This window comes from Apteryx mantelli, chromosome 2, assembly GCF_036417845.1.
Source record: "Apteryx mantelli isolate bAptMan1 chromosome 2, bAptMan1.hap1, whole genome shotgun sequence".
NCBI classification, from domain to species: domain Eukaryota; kingdom Metazoa; phylum Chordata; class Aves; order Apterygiformes; family Apterygidae; genus Apteryx; species Apteryx mantelli.
In genome coordinates this window covers 158,882,857-158,898,813 of record NC_089979.1, presented here as the reverse complement: position 1 = coordinate 158,898,813, position 15,957 = coordinate 158,882,857, and positions in this window count along the sequence as shown.

Here is a 15,957-nt window from a genome sequence, read left to right as displayed (position 1 = left end):
TTCACAAAAAATAAGTTTTCTATGCAAAGTGCTTGCCTTTATGGAAAATTTCTATTTTCCATCAAAAAGCCCCCCCAAAATATGTTTTTTTTTGCCAGAAATACAAATATTTAACTTTTGGATAAAATTTTCTATTTGGGGGTTTTCAAACAATCATACATTCTGTCAGAGGGGAAAAAATTACAATTCATCTTCGAAGCTCTACTTTTTACAGATTTTTGCTCAGTGAAACCTTTTCTTGGTACAAAGCAGATTTTAGGTCTGTATGCAAAATCTGGATCTTCCCTGTTTTGTAATCTGAGCATATTTGTATCAGGAACCTTGTACTGGGCTCTTCTCCAGCAACAGGGGAAAATTAAGATTTGTATTAAAGAGTTATATAAAAAAAGATGAAAAGTTCAGGCTGCCCCTAGTCTTGGCAAAGGGAGAAGGGGAGAAATTGCATTAATACAGTCACAAGGTTGAGTGCTAATGCTGCATGAGTTTAAACGTTGGAAGAGAACCAAATAAACATATAGTGAATATTTAGAGTAACTTGCAATTTGAGGTTGTTTTGACTGTTAGTTTTTGTATCTTTTGGATAGAATATTGTTTACACCAGCTTTTATTTTTTGCCACTCAGGAAGAAGACTGAAGCCTAGCATACTTTAGAGACTCAAAACATCATTCTGTCAAGAACTTTGAATAACCATTACCCTAATGGGATACACAGAAAGCAAGAGACAAAAGAGATACGAGATTAATGTAGTTATCAATACAGGGCTTGATTTCTATTGCTTAGCTCAAGTCTACCCAGGAGATCTGGAAGGGGAAATTTCATCTTTAGTGTAATCAAACTTTTAAACACTCTAAAATTGCTGTCTCCATTAAGAGAAAAATTCAATAACATAAAGTAATAAGTGAAGCTTAATAGTCCAGTGTAATATGAATTGAATGACACGGTAATCAGGAATGGATTACTGAAGTTTGTATGAAGAATTTTCCTACATAATAGAAGGATTAAAGAAATGCATGTTGACATAAACAAACCACTGTAATCCACAGGAATGTTCCATAAGCAAAATCTATATCAAGCACTTTAAGTGCCCAAGGTAAACACTTAAATGTCTGAAAAGCAGAAAGAAGCAGGGCAATGGTGACCAGGGAATACCAGTGTTAGTGGGTGAAGAAAGGCATCCTGGTATCTGTCTGCACAACGAAATATTAGGAGATGATGGTTGCTCTGTCCTTCTCTAGAGATTAGTTGCCTTTGCCCATTCAGGATCCAGAAAACTCTGTGAAAAACAAAGGTCTCATTGAGCAGAATCCATTCTTAAAAAAAAAGAAAACAAAAGAAAACAAAAAAACAACATTAAAGAAGGAGATGGTGGTTCTGAACCCTTTTGGCATAATAGCCTCAGGGTTGCAGAGGACTTTGTTTCCACACCTTCCCTAGTCCAACCTGAATCAAGGCCATTGCTCTGACTGAGCAGGAGAGTGCCCTGGTTGCCAACCCAAAGGTGTTCTGGGACTGCAGGAGTGTTGAGGTTGTGCTGTTTTCTGTCACTCAGTGGACGTAAGGCCAGAGCCCTTTTTCTGTTTGGTCATCCATTTTCATGAAATATGAAGGAAATGTACATCTTTCATACTTTTAGTTTGGTTGAAATTGGCTGACTGGTTTGAAAGTTGTTGGAGATAGATGGATAGACAACCATGGTCACCCACACAGACAGATGCTCACTGCGGCCTAATTTTCTTAGGAAACCAGATTAACAAAACAGAGGAAAGGACAAGAACTTCCTCTCGGCCAACTGATGGCAAGTCTTTTTGTTTGGTCTTCTCCTGGCCCCATTCCTGGCTGCATAATGGCCCAGCTTCAAGAAGAGGCATGGAGGGCATCTGTGACCAGACTGCCCTCTAGCCTGGTGGCTAGAATATCTAGGAATTGTGTGTTCAGACCCTCTCAGACTTAAGTGGCACTAGAAACCCACATTTCCTGCTTCATGGGCAAGTGCATTATTTATTGTGGTATTACACAGAAGATGGATATTGCCAATTTTGGCTTTGAATAGATTCAACAAAGTGATTCCAGGCCCTAGATGTTTACATTTTGCTGAAATCTGGAAAAATGCATGCGGGCAGGATCTTGCCCCATATTCCCTGAATTTTTGTTTAACATTTTCTAATCAAAGCCTGAGAACCTAACTCAGAAAACTCTTGCTCTGATTCTACAGAGACATTGAGTGTTTTTGGATTTGAGTAGCTGAAGAGGATATTGAGGATTCTCAGCCCTGGAATCATTGACCCCTCAGGAAAAACAAGTCTTACCCAGTTACCCTTACTGCTGCATTTGTGGCCCAATCCTGTTCACCTTGAGATCAATGGCAGTAGTCCCAGTGGCTTCTGTTGGGAACACAATGAAGCACTTGGCTGTGAAACCATGTAAATACTGCTCAAACCTAAAATTTCTATAAATCACACTGCTCTTTGAGGTGAGCACATAGCTGGCTGGATTTTTGATCATCAGAGAAATGATGGTACAGTCTCCTCCTACTTTAAGTATCTTACAGCAGCTTCAAAGATAGTATGGGGCATCTCATATATTGAGGAATGATATGCACTAACTAATTAAACTAGCAATTAGCTAGCTAAGTCTCCCAAACTTAAATGTCAGTTCAATTTTTCCCCAGACACAATGCTATTTTAGGTTGGAAACTGAGAAATTAATCCTAAGAGATGCAACTTTCCTGCTTTAATATATACTGTTTTTAATGGAATTGTGCAGAATGATTAGTGGGAGACAAATGTCAGAATACCAGACAGAAACTGACTCACCAGTCATAGGATTTACAATTAAGGTCAGACAATGGAAATACAGTGGTGCTCAGTCTTTATTGCCTTGCACCTTATGCAATGATTTACATTGGAGCAAGATGGATAGAGTGGATGTAATGTGCTACTTTTTCAAATTTGATGGGATTTTATATATTCCTTTCACAGTTGTTGGTGACAACCCAGGGCACAAAGCAGTTAAGACAAAAATCCCAAACAAAATAAAGAAACAAGCCCAGAATGTCCCTAGGAGATGATTACAGCAATTGCAGGGGGAGATTTTAAGTGTTTTTTTTTAAGTTGGACTGAAATTATGAAATGTTGAAACATCTAAACAGAGTATAGCAAGAACATGCACAATGCACGCTTTCCCTTCCTATTCATTCCACATTTTGCCCCCTTTTTATAATGCATTTGCATATGCCAACTGGTTAAAAAAAAAAGCCTTTAATGCTGATATTTTTTATGTGAAAAACAGCTTTCATCCCAGAGCTTTGACTGTGTGGACTGCTCTAAAGTAAATGAACTTCAAATTACATTACACTTGAACTAACTGCATATACTCACTAGAAGTATCTCAGTCCACAGCAGGGCAGGAAGACATGAAAGACTGTAAGATCAAATGCTAACACCAGCTTTCATGCTTATATGTTCCAGACTTAAAAAATCAATTGCTCAAGATAGAGGAAATTTTAAAAACTTGGATTTTACTAATTTACAAAAAATATGTATTTTTTTAATGTAAGTCATATGAAATTCACAGTTTTCCCCATGTCAGCAGCTCATTTATTCTAATTCAAAATACATTTATAGTTCCATGAGGACTTGTGGTCTGACCTTTGTATGCGAAAATCTCATCTCCTCTTGCATGAAAATATTAAAAGTTAGTTGAAATTTTCTCCCTTTTATGTAAAACTTCTCATGGTAAGGGAGGTTTGTGGTTTTGTTTTGGACATTTTTGCTGAATATATTTACTGTGAAATTTTCAGGTAGCTACACCTTTCTTCAAATAAAAGCTTTTCCTCCTACATCAAGCAAAGGTCTGTCAGTGAGGACCAGAGGTATGTCTCACCTCTCTCCCATTCTTCCTTCTCTGTCCCTTGCACATGCTGACTGATGTTATTCATTTCTCTCTTCTCTGTTACTCAAACACTCCCCAACTCACACATACTGTAAGTTTTTGCTGCAGTTCTGCCCCTGCCTCAACTGCTGTTCATCCTCCCGTGCCGCCTACTTGTGTTGTGGTTGTAGTGTAATCATGAATTACAGGGCTCAGATTCAAAGTTTCCCCTACTCATGTCCTCGCTGTTTTTTTGTTGTTTTGTCTTCTGGCCTTTCTGCACACCTATCTAAACACCTTCTACTCACGGAACACTAGACAGCCTATAGTAGGAATTTCGCTGCTGTTTTCCTCTGCAACTTCCACTTGTCAGTCCATGATGCTCACCTACCTGAGCAGTGGGTGAATATATGGAGGTCATTTGCCTAACTGAACTTGAACACTAAGAGCTGCCCTGTTATTTCTGAAAAATAACACTTCTGAAAATGAATGGTATACTTTTGTCTCTCTTATAGCTACTATGTGATATGAAGGGTTTGCCATTCTGCCAAGGGCAGTACTTTGATTATGTTAAAACTGGGGGGGGGAAAGATGCAAATATGACACTGCAGAAAGGATGCATAAGGGAGGAATCAAATTCACAAAGTTAACACAAAGGTAGGGAAATAGATACTTGTTCATGGAATGATAAAGTATGATAAATGTTCACGGAATGGTGAAGTATGGAAAGGCTTCTAAGGTGATAGTTAACAGTTACCAGGACCCACCAGTTTCTATAGAGTATGATGCCTCTGATCCTCATGGTTTAAAGCACCAGTGATGTCCCTGGGAAAGACCTAGATATTGGTGTCATTCTCCACTGTGATAGGAGCTACAGAAACAAAAATACCACTCCTCTTATTTTCAAAAAGGAGCGTTACATAAGCAGGAGGAAGCTCAATAAAAGGGACAGTCAAAGGGTAAAAGCCTGGCAAGCAGCAAGAAGATTATTCAAAGATACCATATAGGAATTCAGGGCACGTGCATCCCACTTGAGAAAGACAAAAAAAAATGTGGCATGGCTAAGCAGAAGGGCAGGGGAGGCTATTAGAAGAAAGAAAGAACCTTTCAAAAAGCTGAAACCATGCCCAAGTGAGCAAAACCAGAAAGATCATAAAACTCTGGCAGATTACATGTGAAAAAGCAAAATAAGACAGGAGGAAGAACTTCCAAAAGGCATCAAGACTAATAGTAAAGTTTTTTGCAAACACATCAGAAGCAAGAAGCCCACCAGAGAGTCAGCAGATGCAATAGATGATCAAGGTACATCAACATTTTAAAGGTAAAGCCGTGGAAGAAAAAACAAATAGATTCTTTGTACCTGGGATCACAGTGAAGGAGTCTGGGGAGCTTCCCATGGCAGAGCCTTCCTTATAAGCACGTGTCAGTAAAATCTGTCTCTAATCAAGATTTTGGTAGATGTTATGGAGCAAATAGACAAAAAGAACAGTAACTGCCAGGTCTGACAATGTTCTCAAAGGGCTCTAAAGGAACTCCAGAGTGAAATAACAGCTCCTGACATTACCATGCAGTTTCCCATTTAAATCTCCTTTGGTGCAGAAGATTGGCATTTGGTTATTGTGGCACAAATTTTTAAACAGTATTCCAGGGAAGACATGTGGGTCGCATGTAGATGAATAGTGAAAGATCGTGCTGTCTCTCAATACAAAGACTAGAGGACATGAAATTAGACTATCAAGCTAAAGACAAGCAAAGGAGATACTTCACACAGTACACAGATGACATGTCCAGAGGATGTTGGTAAAAGTTTATACAGGTTAAGCACTGAACAAATTAGTGGAAGAAAAACTTATAGAGGGTTTAATACAAAGATGTTACCGCAGGCTCAGGAAATGTTTGAAACACAAATCACTGGATTCTGTGAGAATAATCATGAAAGACCATCTGTCTTTGCCCTGTTCTTGCACTCTTCCCTAGACATTTGCTGTTGGCCGCTGTTGGCGTCAGGATACTGCGTCAGTAAGGAAGTCCTGGTGGAGTTTTATGTTCCAGTGGTTTCAACAAGCAAATGTAGCTTTGCAACTCTGGTTGTCCTGCAAGAGCTTAGCAGGAAGAGGGCACATTCCTTTTCCAGTGTCCTCCACAGCATCATAGCCTGCAGCTGCAGATGATCTGGAATTAGCAGTAATTCCCTAGGAGATGAACAAATAAGGCAAATATAACTCCTTTACAGTTCTACCAAAAATGTATAAGAAGAAATTGAAAGTGGATGAAAAAACAAAGAACTGGAGATGGGCAGGCAACAGATAGGCCACTAAAACTCTGCCTTTTACTTTAATTTTTTCACATTAGTTTTTGTGTTAATTTGCACTTTGGATTTTCTTACACCTTTTACAAGTGTGTTTACACTAGTAATCGCCTTGTTTACTAGTTTAAAGTGCACATTTATTTCTTATTGATAGTATTATTCATACATTTTTATAAGCTTATATTTGCCATTTTAACAAAGTTTGTTTAAACATTTTTTGTTGTCCACTTAACTGTAAGGAAATGGAAAGCTGCAATCATGTCAACCTGAAAAGATTGTATTAAAGGGCAGAAACAGCAGCTAGCAATTTATATTAGCCAAGTCCACAGTACACCATGTTCCCAAACTAGCAAGTGCAGAAAGGTCCATTTAAATTGATATTTTACTTCGCAAATAAATTGATTCTTGCACCACTTATTCCATAAATTAATCATGCACAATATACCTCATATAGAGTAGGAGTCCCCTCATCCTTGAAATTTAAAATATTTACAACAAAAGCTCAAAGATTTGTAACATATCAGTAATGTCCCATAGTATTTCGCTACTCCCAAACCTGAATTTGCGTTAGCAATCAGTTACTGTCTGCAGCATGGCTTGCCTGCGTCAGAGGTAGAACTGAAAGATCTTCTGAGATGCTCTTTATTAGCTCTTGGCAGCACGAAGATGGTATGTCAGGTGGTGGTGTGTCATGTTCTCCTAAGCAAAACAAGCACAAGGACTGTCCATTAAACACTACTCCCCACACAGTTTGAACACTGAATGTGTTCATGTGATACAACATTCAAAAAGATGGAACAAAAGATAGGAAAAATTTAAAGAAAAAAGACATAACTTTTTAAAGGAAAACTAGTGTACTGTTTTGCAGAGACAGAGGGAAACAATAATACTTGTATATGGGGATGAAAATAAAGGTACACTGAGGTCTAATGCTATGGGCTAAAACACACTCGTGGGGAACAAGCTTGCTCACAGCTCCAGGGCAGCATGTGAATAGGGCACCCAGAGAAGGAACATCTTTTGCAGGTGCTGCTAGGACTAAAAAGCCTTGGCTCAAGAGTATGGGTGTGTATATTAATATAGCCGCATGGATTATCGCCTGAAGGGCAGCTATCCCCATATGAATGTCATCATTGTCTTGGGATAGTCTATGAACTTCATTCTCAGAGAGCTAGTTGTTGTTGCTGTTACCAGTAACTAGATAGTAGGTAATTTAGCAACACCAAATGAGTTATTTGGGAACACGTGCTTTTCTAGAGAGATCAGTAAGTAACTTGATAGAAAGAACAAATTGCTTCCGTATTGATATGGGAACTCGGGATGTGTCTTCACAGACTTTAATATTGCACACAAGTTTGAGCTCCTATAGCTAACACAGCAAAGGAGGGAGTAGGATGCTTTTAGAAAAACTGCGTGCACACAGCAAGGGTTATTTTCTTTCTTGAACCTCATAGGCAAGTGTGAATATGTGGCTAACTATTCCAGTCGACACACTGTATGTCAGGGACATTGTAAGATATATGTCAGGATGTTATTTAATGGTCATTTTTTAATCTTCATCGTGACAGTATGGCTGGCTTTGATTGGATTACCTCTAAAGACTATCCAGATCACTCCCACAGTTATTTTTCTTTTTTTAATAAAAGAAAAAAATCTGGCTGAGGCTAAGTTTAAAAAACGTTAGCCAAAGAATGGCCAGAAGGAAAGTTTTAAAAGGGAACAGCCTTATAAGCCCCAACATGAATTGCTAGTAGACAGAACAAAATGTATTTTAGAAAATATTGGGCCAATCATGGTACCTGCAGGCTACTCCAGTGAGAAGAGTGGGTCTATTATCACCTCCTGTTTACATTAGTGGAAGATAGAGATTTGCAAAAATATTTGTCAGTGTGTTTCTAATGACTTTGGCTATGATTTTAGGAATCCATCCTAAGAAGGTGCTGCAAGGTGAAGCCAAAGCAGCCTTAACGCTACAAGGCTGGATTGAGTCCTAATACAAATGGTCAAACTGTTTAGTTAACTCCAAATATTTATACTTATATAATATATTTTGGTAACAAGCTGTGTATTATTTAATAAAGTTTTTTCTGAAATTACCCAGAAACAGAAATAAAAATTAATTTCCTGCAAGATCAGTATTGCTAAGATGAATACATATCCTTGTTTATTATTTCTGTTCCAAACTGCCTCATTCCTCTATAATAACTTTCTCTGAAACATAAATCTAATTTCCAAATCCTCCCTACTGCATTATAAACAAATCAGATAAACAGCTGTAAACCAGTCCTATCCACAAACAGAAGATGGAAAATTTATCCCCGAGATTTTAAAACATATAATTATATATGTTTTATATATACCAGGTCAAAGAAAATTAAATACATTCCTGGATGCTAGCATAGGTCTTTGTTTCCAAATCCTCATTCCAGATGAGTAAAACAACCCAGATAGTCTGTTTAAAGGTTTTGGTACCAATGCTTGATTAAGGGACCAAATATTAGCCACTGGATAGCTCTTGTGCCTGTCTACCTGATCTGCACTAATTTACTTCAAACAAAGTTATGACAGAATGAGTACTGCAAATTTTTTCATTTTAGTGTTTTGTTTCATTGTGCTGCAACTATTTAATTTGTATATAAAAGAGGGCATCACTTTGAAATATTTCATAGTCTAAGAGACAAGTCTGAGTATTAAATCACAAAGCAAAGGTTCTCTTCTGTGCTTCCATTTGCAATATTTCTCATAATAAAGCTTAAGATGTGCCTCCAAATGGGTACTGAATACACTGAGCACCCTGTAGGGAGAGCCCTTACTAGAGGGGAAGTCAGCAGTCTCAGATGAATTCAATTTTTACTGTGATCTCTGCCCCTTCTCTTCTCTAGCCATTTGGTTTTCTTCTTGTCCTCTCTCCAGTCTATATACCTACCTATACATAGGCTTCTTCCATGCAAAATGTTTTCTTATTTCTGAATACTTCCAATGCAGCTTCTTCTTCTATCATCACATCGGATAGAAGCTTCCATACCACCTTCATGTATACTTTCCTACTCACCCTGAGTCAAGCCTTGCCCCACCAGCGTGCTGTGTCCCCACTTACAAACATTTGTCTGGCAGTTTCTCAGACACTTCCGCGCCTTCCTTTTTGCTGCCCCTATCTATTAGCTAGTGTTATTATTATGAAGTATTAATAGTCCCTCCTCCCCAGTGCCCTATAAAGAGAACGTGGAGAATTGCTACTTCTCAGAAAAAGGACTGTAATGGCAAGCAATGTGAGTGAGGACAGCTCCAAGCAAACCATAGGAAACGCTTAAATATGTGACCTATGACTTCTCTGTTCCTGAGCATATGCCCTGGGGCTCTGGGGTTCAGGCAGGCACCTCTCTCTGCTGAGGATTCAACCCTTGGGACTCCCTTGGAGAGAGCCACTTCTTATGAAGTCCACCACGGGGAGCAATTATCATTTTGCTCCAGAGCCTTGCAGGGTTCACTCCTCTTTTTTACCTGATGGCTTGTAAACCCATCTCTCAGAGAAAGGTTATTCTAGGGAGGGAGCACTTTGCATTTTCCTTGTTGAAGTTGTACACCTGCGCATGGCATTCACAGCCAGCCTAAACAAGCAGAGAACTGAAGCACAGACAGAGGATGTGGCTTTCCTGAGGGCACCCCCTGGGCCAGGAGCTGAAGTGCGCTCCCTTGAGCCTTAGGGCACCATCTGGTCTCCAAGGCTGCAGAAAATGAAGAGATGTTCCTCTTAAAATTTCCTTGAGATTGAAGTGTGGTATCTGCGCAAAATATGGAGTAAAGCCAGACCAGATATAGTTACTTCATTTCCAAACAAACCAGGAAGGCAGGAAATACAAAAGTCTTCTCTTTTGTATATATTTCAATTGTTAATTATAAAACAGTAAATTTTCTATTAGCAGTTTCCAAAGTGATACTACTGCTTTTTCTTTACTTCTATACTTTACATATATTCATAGGCATGCAAGTGAATGAGCTTGGCTTGTAAAATATCCTCCACTTCCCACCCCAGCTTGTAAAATGCTCTCCACCACTTTCCACCTTGAAATGCATCAAGATGTGAAAACAAGGTGTATTGAAACAACCAGATTTAAAAAAACAGCATAAACTTGTTGAAATACCCTATCAACATAATTTTGGTTAAGGTGATTTCAGTTGCACATCAATTAACCTTGAAATAATAATAAAAATTATTTTTGTAGTTCCAATTACTTGAGTATTACTTTGAAAATTTCATATTAACTACTATTTGTATACACATTTCTTTACAAATGTTTTTCACTTACTGGCAGTGGTGAGAAACATCTGTTCAGTTATAGGCTGTAAAGTATATGTCAGCTGGTGTCTCAGTCTTTTAAGTAAGAAAGTTCTCATTTCGAACTTCTCATATGAACTCCCATACTAAGATTTAAGATGAAGGAGTTTATCTGGACAGGTTTGTCTGTAAATTTGAAGTCTACTTTCTTGAAGGTTATCTGACAAAAATTGTATCCTTGTAATTGTATCCTAAGTCTGTGAGGATTTTGTGACCCACTGCTGTAACGTATGTTCATTATCTGCCATTTGCCAAAGTTTTGTAAAAATAGCCATTTGGGTGGGTAGAGGATTGTTTGAGACTTCTGTCTGTCTGTCATTTTTCTCTTTAACTTAAAACAAGCCATAAATATCATCTCTCATCTTGTTTTATTGGATCATTATTCTGAGAAACTAGAGATGTTTGTTATAAACTGTTAATACCTTAGTTCAAAAGTGTTGAATACTGAATATTTAAAAAAGGCTTAGCCAGTTCCTGAAGTTAAATAAGGAATAATAAAAAGCAATGAAAACCCAGAAGGTTATATCTAACATGACAGAAAATCTTTTCTGTTCCAAATAGCTCAAATTTCACTGCCTTAGGTCTTGGGATATCATTTCTGATCTAGCTTATGTCACTATTTTACTAGCCTTTACAGACAGACTTTAGAGGTTGCCCATATAAAAGAGATACAGTGTTTTTTTAATCACTACTTCATTAAAACTCCTAACTATAGAGAGAGGAAATTGTATTTTAGCTTGTGCTATCTAGCAGAGCAAATCCTACAGGGAGAGCTGAGGTTTTCATTAACCATCTAATGTAATTGATTCAATTGTTTAAAAATTTACTGCTACAACAGACAACCATAGTTTCCAAAGTACAGAACTTTTGTTCTAGTGGAAAATATAGGCTCATAGAACTTTAAAATCTAAATATGCTCAACCAGAAAACAAGTCATTGCACGACCAATGTAAGACAAAAAAAGTAAGGATTTGTGTTTCGCTTTAAGCAAGAACATGGGTGCAGATATCAGGGAACTCATACGGCAGAAAAATCTTGACGAGTGCATTCATCGATGCCTAATAAGGCAAAGTTCCCATTGAAGCTTTTCCCATGGTTGGGACATTTCTATCATTTCTGTCCTCCATAGATTCTCTTCTGTGTTGTAAGGCCTGAACTTATACTGCATTCTTCTCATCTGTGGGGATATTGATAGAAGTTTCCCGTTTTTGATCCAGCTTCCTATTTCATGAAAATTCCAGGAACTTAATATTTTTATGTAATAACTAAAGTTGCATGATTTCTGGGTACTTTGTACTTGAATGTAAAAAGTCTGTTTGCAGTATACTGCATTGCATAGAAGAATCTATTGTAAACAAAACAGAAAGGCATGAACCAAAAACATTTTTTTGGTTTCACCTTTTAAGTGAGAGAATTGATTTATACTGCTCTTGGGATACATCTTCAACTTTAGCTTTATTTTAAGCATGTAATTTAGTTATATGATCCCAATGACAACAATGACTCAAAACCTGTAATGTCTTTGCTTTCAGACCTCAGCTGATGGTTAAGGTAGGCCCATCCTCCTGGTTTCACAGATGAGGGACTGAGACACAAACAGATAAAAGACAAGCTAATACATTAATAAAAGTTACAATAAAAGAATAAAGCTGTTGGGTGGCATGCAGAGGACAAAGTACAAAGCCATGATCCCCCAAACTCCCACTCAGCCATTACTCAGCCTTGGAGGGGTCAAAACCTCACAGACTCTGCATCCTTGACTCAAAGCCCCCTGCTGCATGACCATCTTCTTCTGGGGATGGCCTGCAGCATCTCAGGTCTTAACGCAGCTAAGCGGCATGGTTCATAGGCTGTCCCAGAGGCCATACCAGATTCAGAAATTTCGTTATCTTTTGCCCCTGGTTTTGGTCTAAGAGGCCTTGAAAGAACATGAATCCGGACTTTCCGCAACGCCCCAGAGCTTCACTGGCAGGACGAGGAATTCCCAGGCCCTGGCCTGGCTGATAGCTGCTAATTAGGGCAGTTCCAGGGATGGGAGGGAGATAGCAGAGTGCGGAACTGACTCCAGTTCTGAGATAGCAACAGCAGTAAGTGTGATAACAGTCAGCTGTAAAAATCTGTCTTACCACCCAACGAGTTTTAAAGAGTTTTGGCACACCGGGTTAGACAGCTCTCCAGACTATTTATATGTTAAGGGTGCACCTCTCTGTAGCCCTGAATAAGGACTTAGCATGAGGTAGAATTAAAATATGTTCACTCTAGCCGGCTGGCTATTCCAGGCTACCCTCTGCTCAGTGTGTTGCCTCTTTGGATCCTATTTGTGCTTTCTTTTTTGCCTTTCAGAGATTTGCAGCTTAGCATAGTAACCTTGACTCCCGCTTTGGAGGCCAGAAACATGTGGGTTAGGCTTTGCAAGGCTCAGCACCAGGGTATCTAAGCCCTCCCTGGACTCTAGACCCAAATGACATTCTCAGAGTTATGCAAGAAGTCTGTACCAAAGGACAAAAGTCATCTTCTGTCTCCCAAATTCTGCATCAGCATAATCAAGGTCTTTTTTCCTTTTTCTTGATACCTTATTCAGGGACAGATTAACTGCCTGGAACTTCAGACACTGGTCCAATGTTCAAGCAGAACTGGAAACCTGGAAGGCTTTAGGCAATAGCCCTGTCTTCTGTGGCCTTGAACATGGTTTGTTTGTCTGTGTTTTTTAATCAAAAAAACCCAATAGCATTAGTAAAAGATTGTGTATTATATCTAATTTTTATATTTTTGACCAGTGTTTCTGTTCTTAATATAATCTTAAATATAAGTATCCACCCAGAATATATATTGACTTCTGATACAGTCATCATAGGGCCACCCAAAAACTGGAATTCCATTGCAATTCATATTTCTATTTTTTTCTGCATTGAGTCCTGAGCAGGACTTCTCCCATAATGTACTATACATCTTATGAGAAGAGTAAAGACCACAGTGTATCTTGGAAGTTGTAATTCAGGTGGGTGACCTGGCTTATAGAAAAGAATGAAAGCAAAATTTACTTGAACTGCTTTTCCCCCGTAAGGCTGTGTCAGTATTTCCAAACTGAACTGGACCCCACCCTCAAATTCCTCTGTCAGGGGAAAACCTATTTTCTGATCTGCTCTAGCAACTATCTACTAAGCAGCTTATTTAATAATGGAGTAGATGGTTTTAAATCAAGACAGATGTTGATATGATTGGATTTTTTTTCTGTAATAAATGTTGTAGTTGAACTGAAACATAGTGAAGGAATCACATTGTGAATTTTAATGATCTGTATAGGAGATCAGATTATACAATAATAATAGTCTATTCTTGCTTTAAAATGTATCAATGTCTAATTTTTAGTCATTGTCATGCTACCATTAAAATTATTAAAGTGCTCACAAAACTACAGGGGAGGAAGAGAGGACAAGAAGAGCTTGTCTCCTGTGTAATCATTTAAATAAAAGTAACCAGATTTTCAGAACTGCTGCTCTCACAAACTCCTTTTGTGCACTACGGTGTTTCATCTGCTGTGACTTTAAAACACATGGAAGCCCTAAATATTTAGGAAGTGTTACTAGCGATTTGCAAATGCTGCCAAACATTTGCAGAAGGACTCGGCAGAGCTCTCATGTTAATAGCACGTGGTTTTGTTACTTGTACCCCTGCAGCACGCGGCGGCCCCCAGCGAGAGCCCTCGCCCTTGGCTCCACGCTGTTGGGGCACTGCGCAGACACCTACTTTTAAGAGCTATGGGCAAAAAGAGATGCAGTGGCTTGCCCAGGGTCCAGCAAGCACACCCGCTCTGTCTATACCTGTTAACATTTAGGGACTGGGTTTTTGCTGCTCTGAGGCAGTAGTCCCTGAAACAGCTGTGATTTAATCGTGCTGTCTCCCATGCACACAGCTGCCCCGCGTGAGCAGAGAGCCAGCCAGGTTGGGTGTCCCTGCTCACCTGCCCCGGGACTGGGCAGGCGCCTGCTCCTGCTGTGCCTGGCTGTCCGGTCAGGCAGCATGGGTATAACCATACATACCACCCAGCACAAATGAGCTTATTAGGAAGAGCAAAACCAAGCTCCAGCTCGTTTTTCATCTCACCCTATCACTTTGGTGGTGTACCAATATTATCTAATTCTTTAGACACTCTGACCATTAGCATGCACAGCTGCTTACAACTATAGTTTTGAAACATTTTCTAATCCAAGGAGTCTGGCTGTATGGGTCAGTGCCTCAAAAATCTCTCTTGTTGCTTTAGGAATTTTTGTTGCTTTTTAAAACATAAGCAAACAAACTTTGACTGTCACTGCAGTTTGTTGTTCTCTAAGTCCTAAATCCAAGTACTGCTGGATCTCTGCACACAGTAAAGATGAGAGGCACAGGCTCAGCATGTGTTAGAGCAAAAACGTCTGAGTGTTCTGATTTTTTAAACTCACATCTTTGAATACAAGATCTGGATGTTATCAAGCTCTGAAAAGTTGGGGAAAATCCAGTCAATTTGTGATGCTGGAAGGTATTTGCCTTCTAAAAAGCTGTTAGTTGTGTGTGTAGGAGTCACTCTCATGGTGAGAGAAAATGTACTAAATGCAAAAATGCTATGAAAAAAGGAAGAGAATGAGAGAGAGAGAAAGAGAGAAAGAAAGAAAGAAAAAGCAAAGAGAAAGCAAAGAACAGAAAAAGAAAAAAGGAAGAAAAAGAAAAAGTTGGAAAGAAAGAAAAGGAGAAAGAACTACAGAAAGAATGAACAGAAAAAGAAATAAAGAAAGAGTGAAGGAAGGAAAGAAAGAGAAGGAAGGAAGGGAGGGAGGGAGGGAAGGGATGCACCAAAACTGCAAAGTCAAACTGTCAGAAGTTTGAAAATTGAAGACTTAAGGTTGCCTGTATAACTTCTTGGCCTTTTGGTGTGTATGCATTACAATTCAGACCTCTAGTTATGTGATCATACTTTTTCTTGATGTATTTCTGCCTTATGCAGTAAATGGATATATAATATTTCCTTTTATTTTTACTCAATATGTGTCCTTAGATCTTATTTAATTCATGCTATCCAAACCCTCCACACAACAGAGATTTGTCAATTTTCTGAAGGACTTTTCTGATGTTCTCAGTTTTGGAGTATTTGGATACTTCACCAATGTAATGGATTAATTTTCATAGCACCCAGCTGAGGTGATACATTTTTATTAACCCTCTGTAGTGACCTGGAGATGAAGGTCAAAAGCTGACTACCTAATTTTGTGTTCCAGGCTGAAATCCCTGGAACCTAATTGTGTAGGGCTTCTTACAATACTTTTTAGCAGCCTACATACTACAATTTTAGCACGCTTTGGTTGGTGTTCCAGACAGTCCCAATCAAATCAACACCGAAAGCCAGACAGGTGCTCTCAGAAGGGCAATGTACGGCACAACTTTTCTATCATCCTCAGCAAGGGCTTTCCA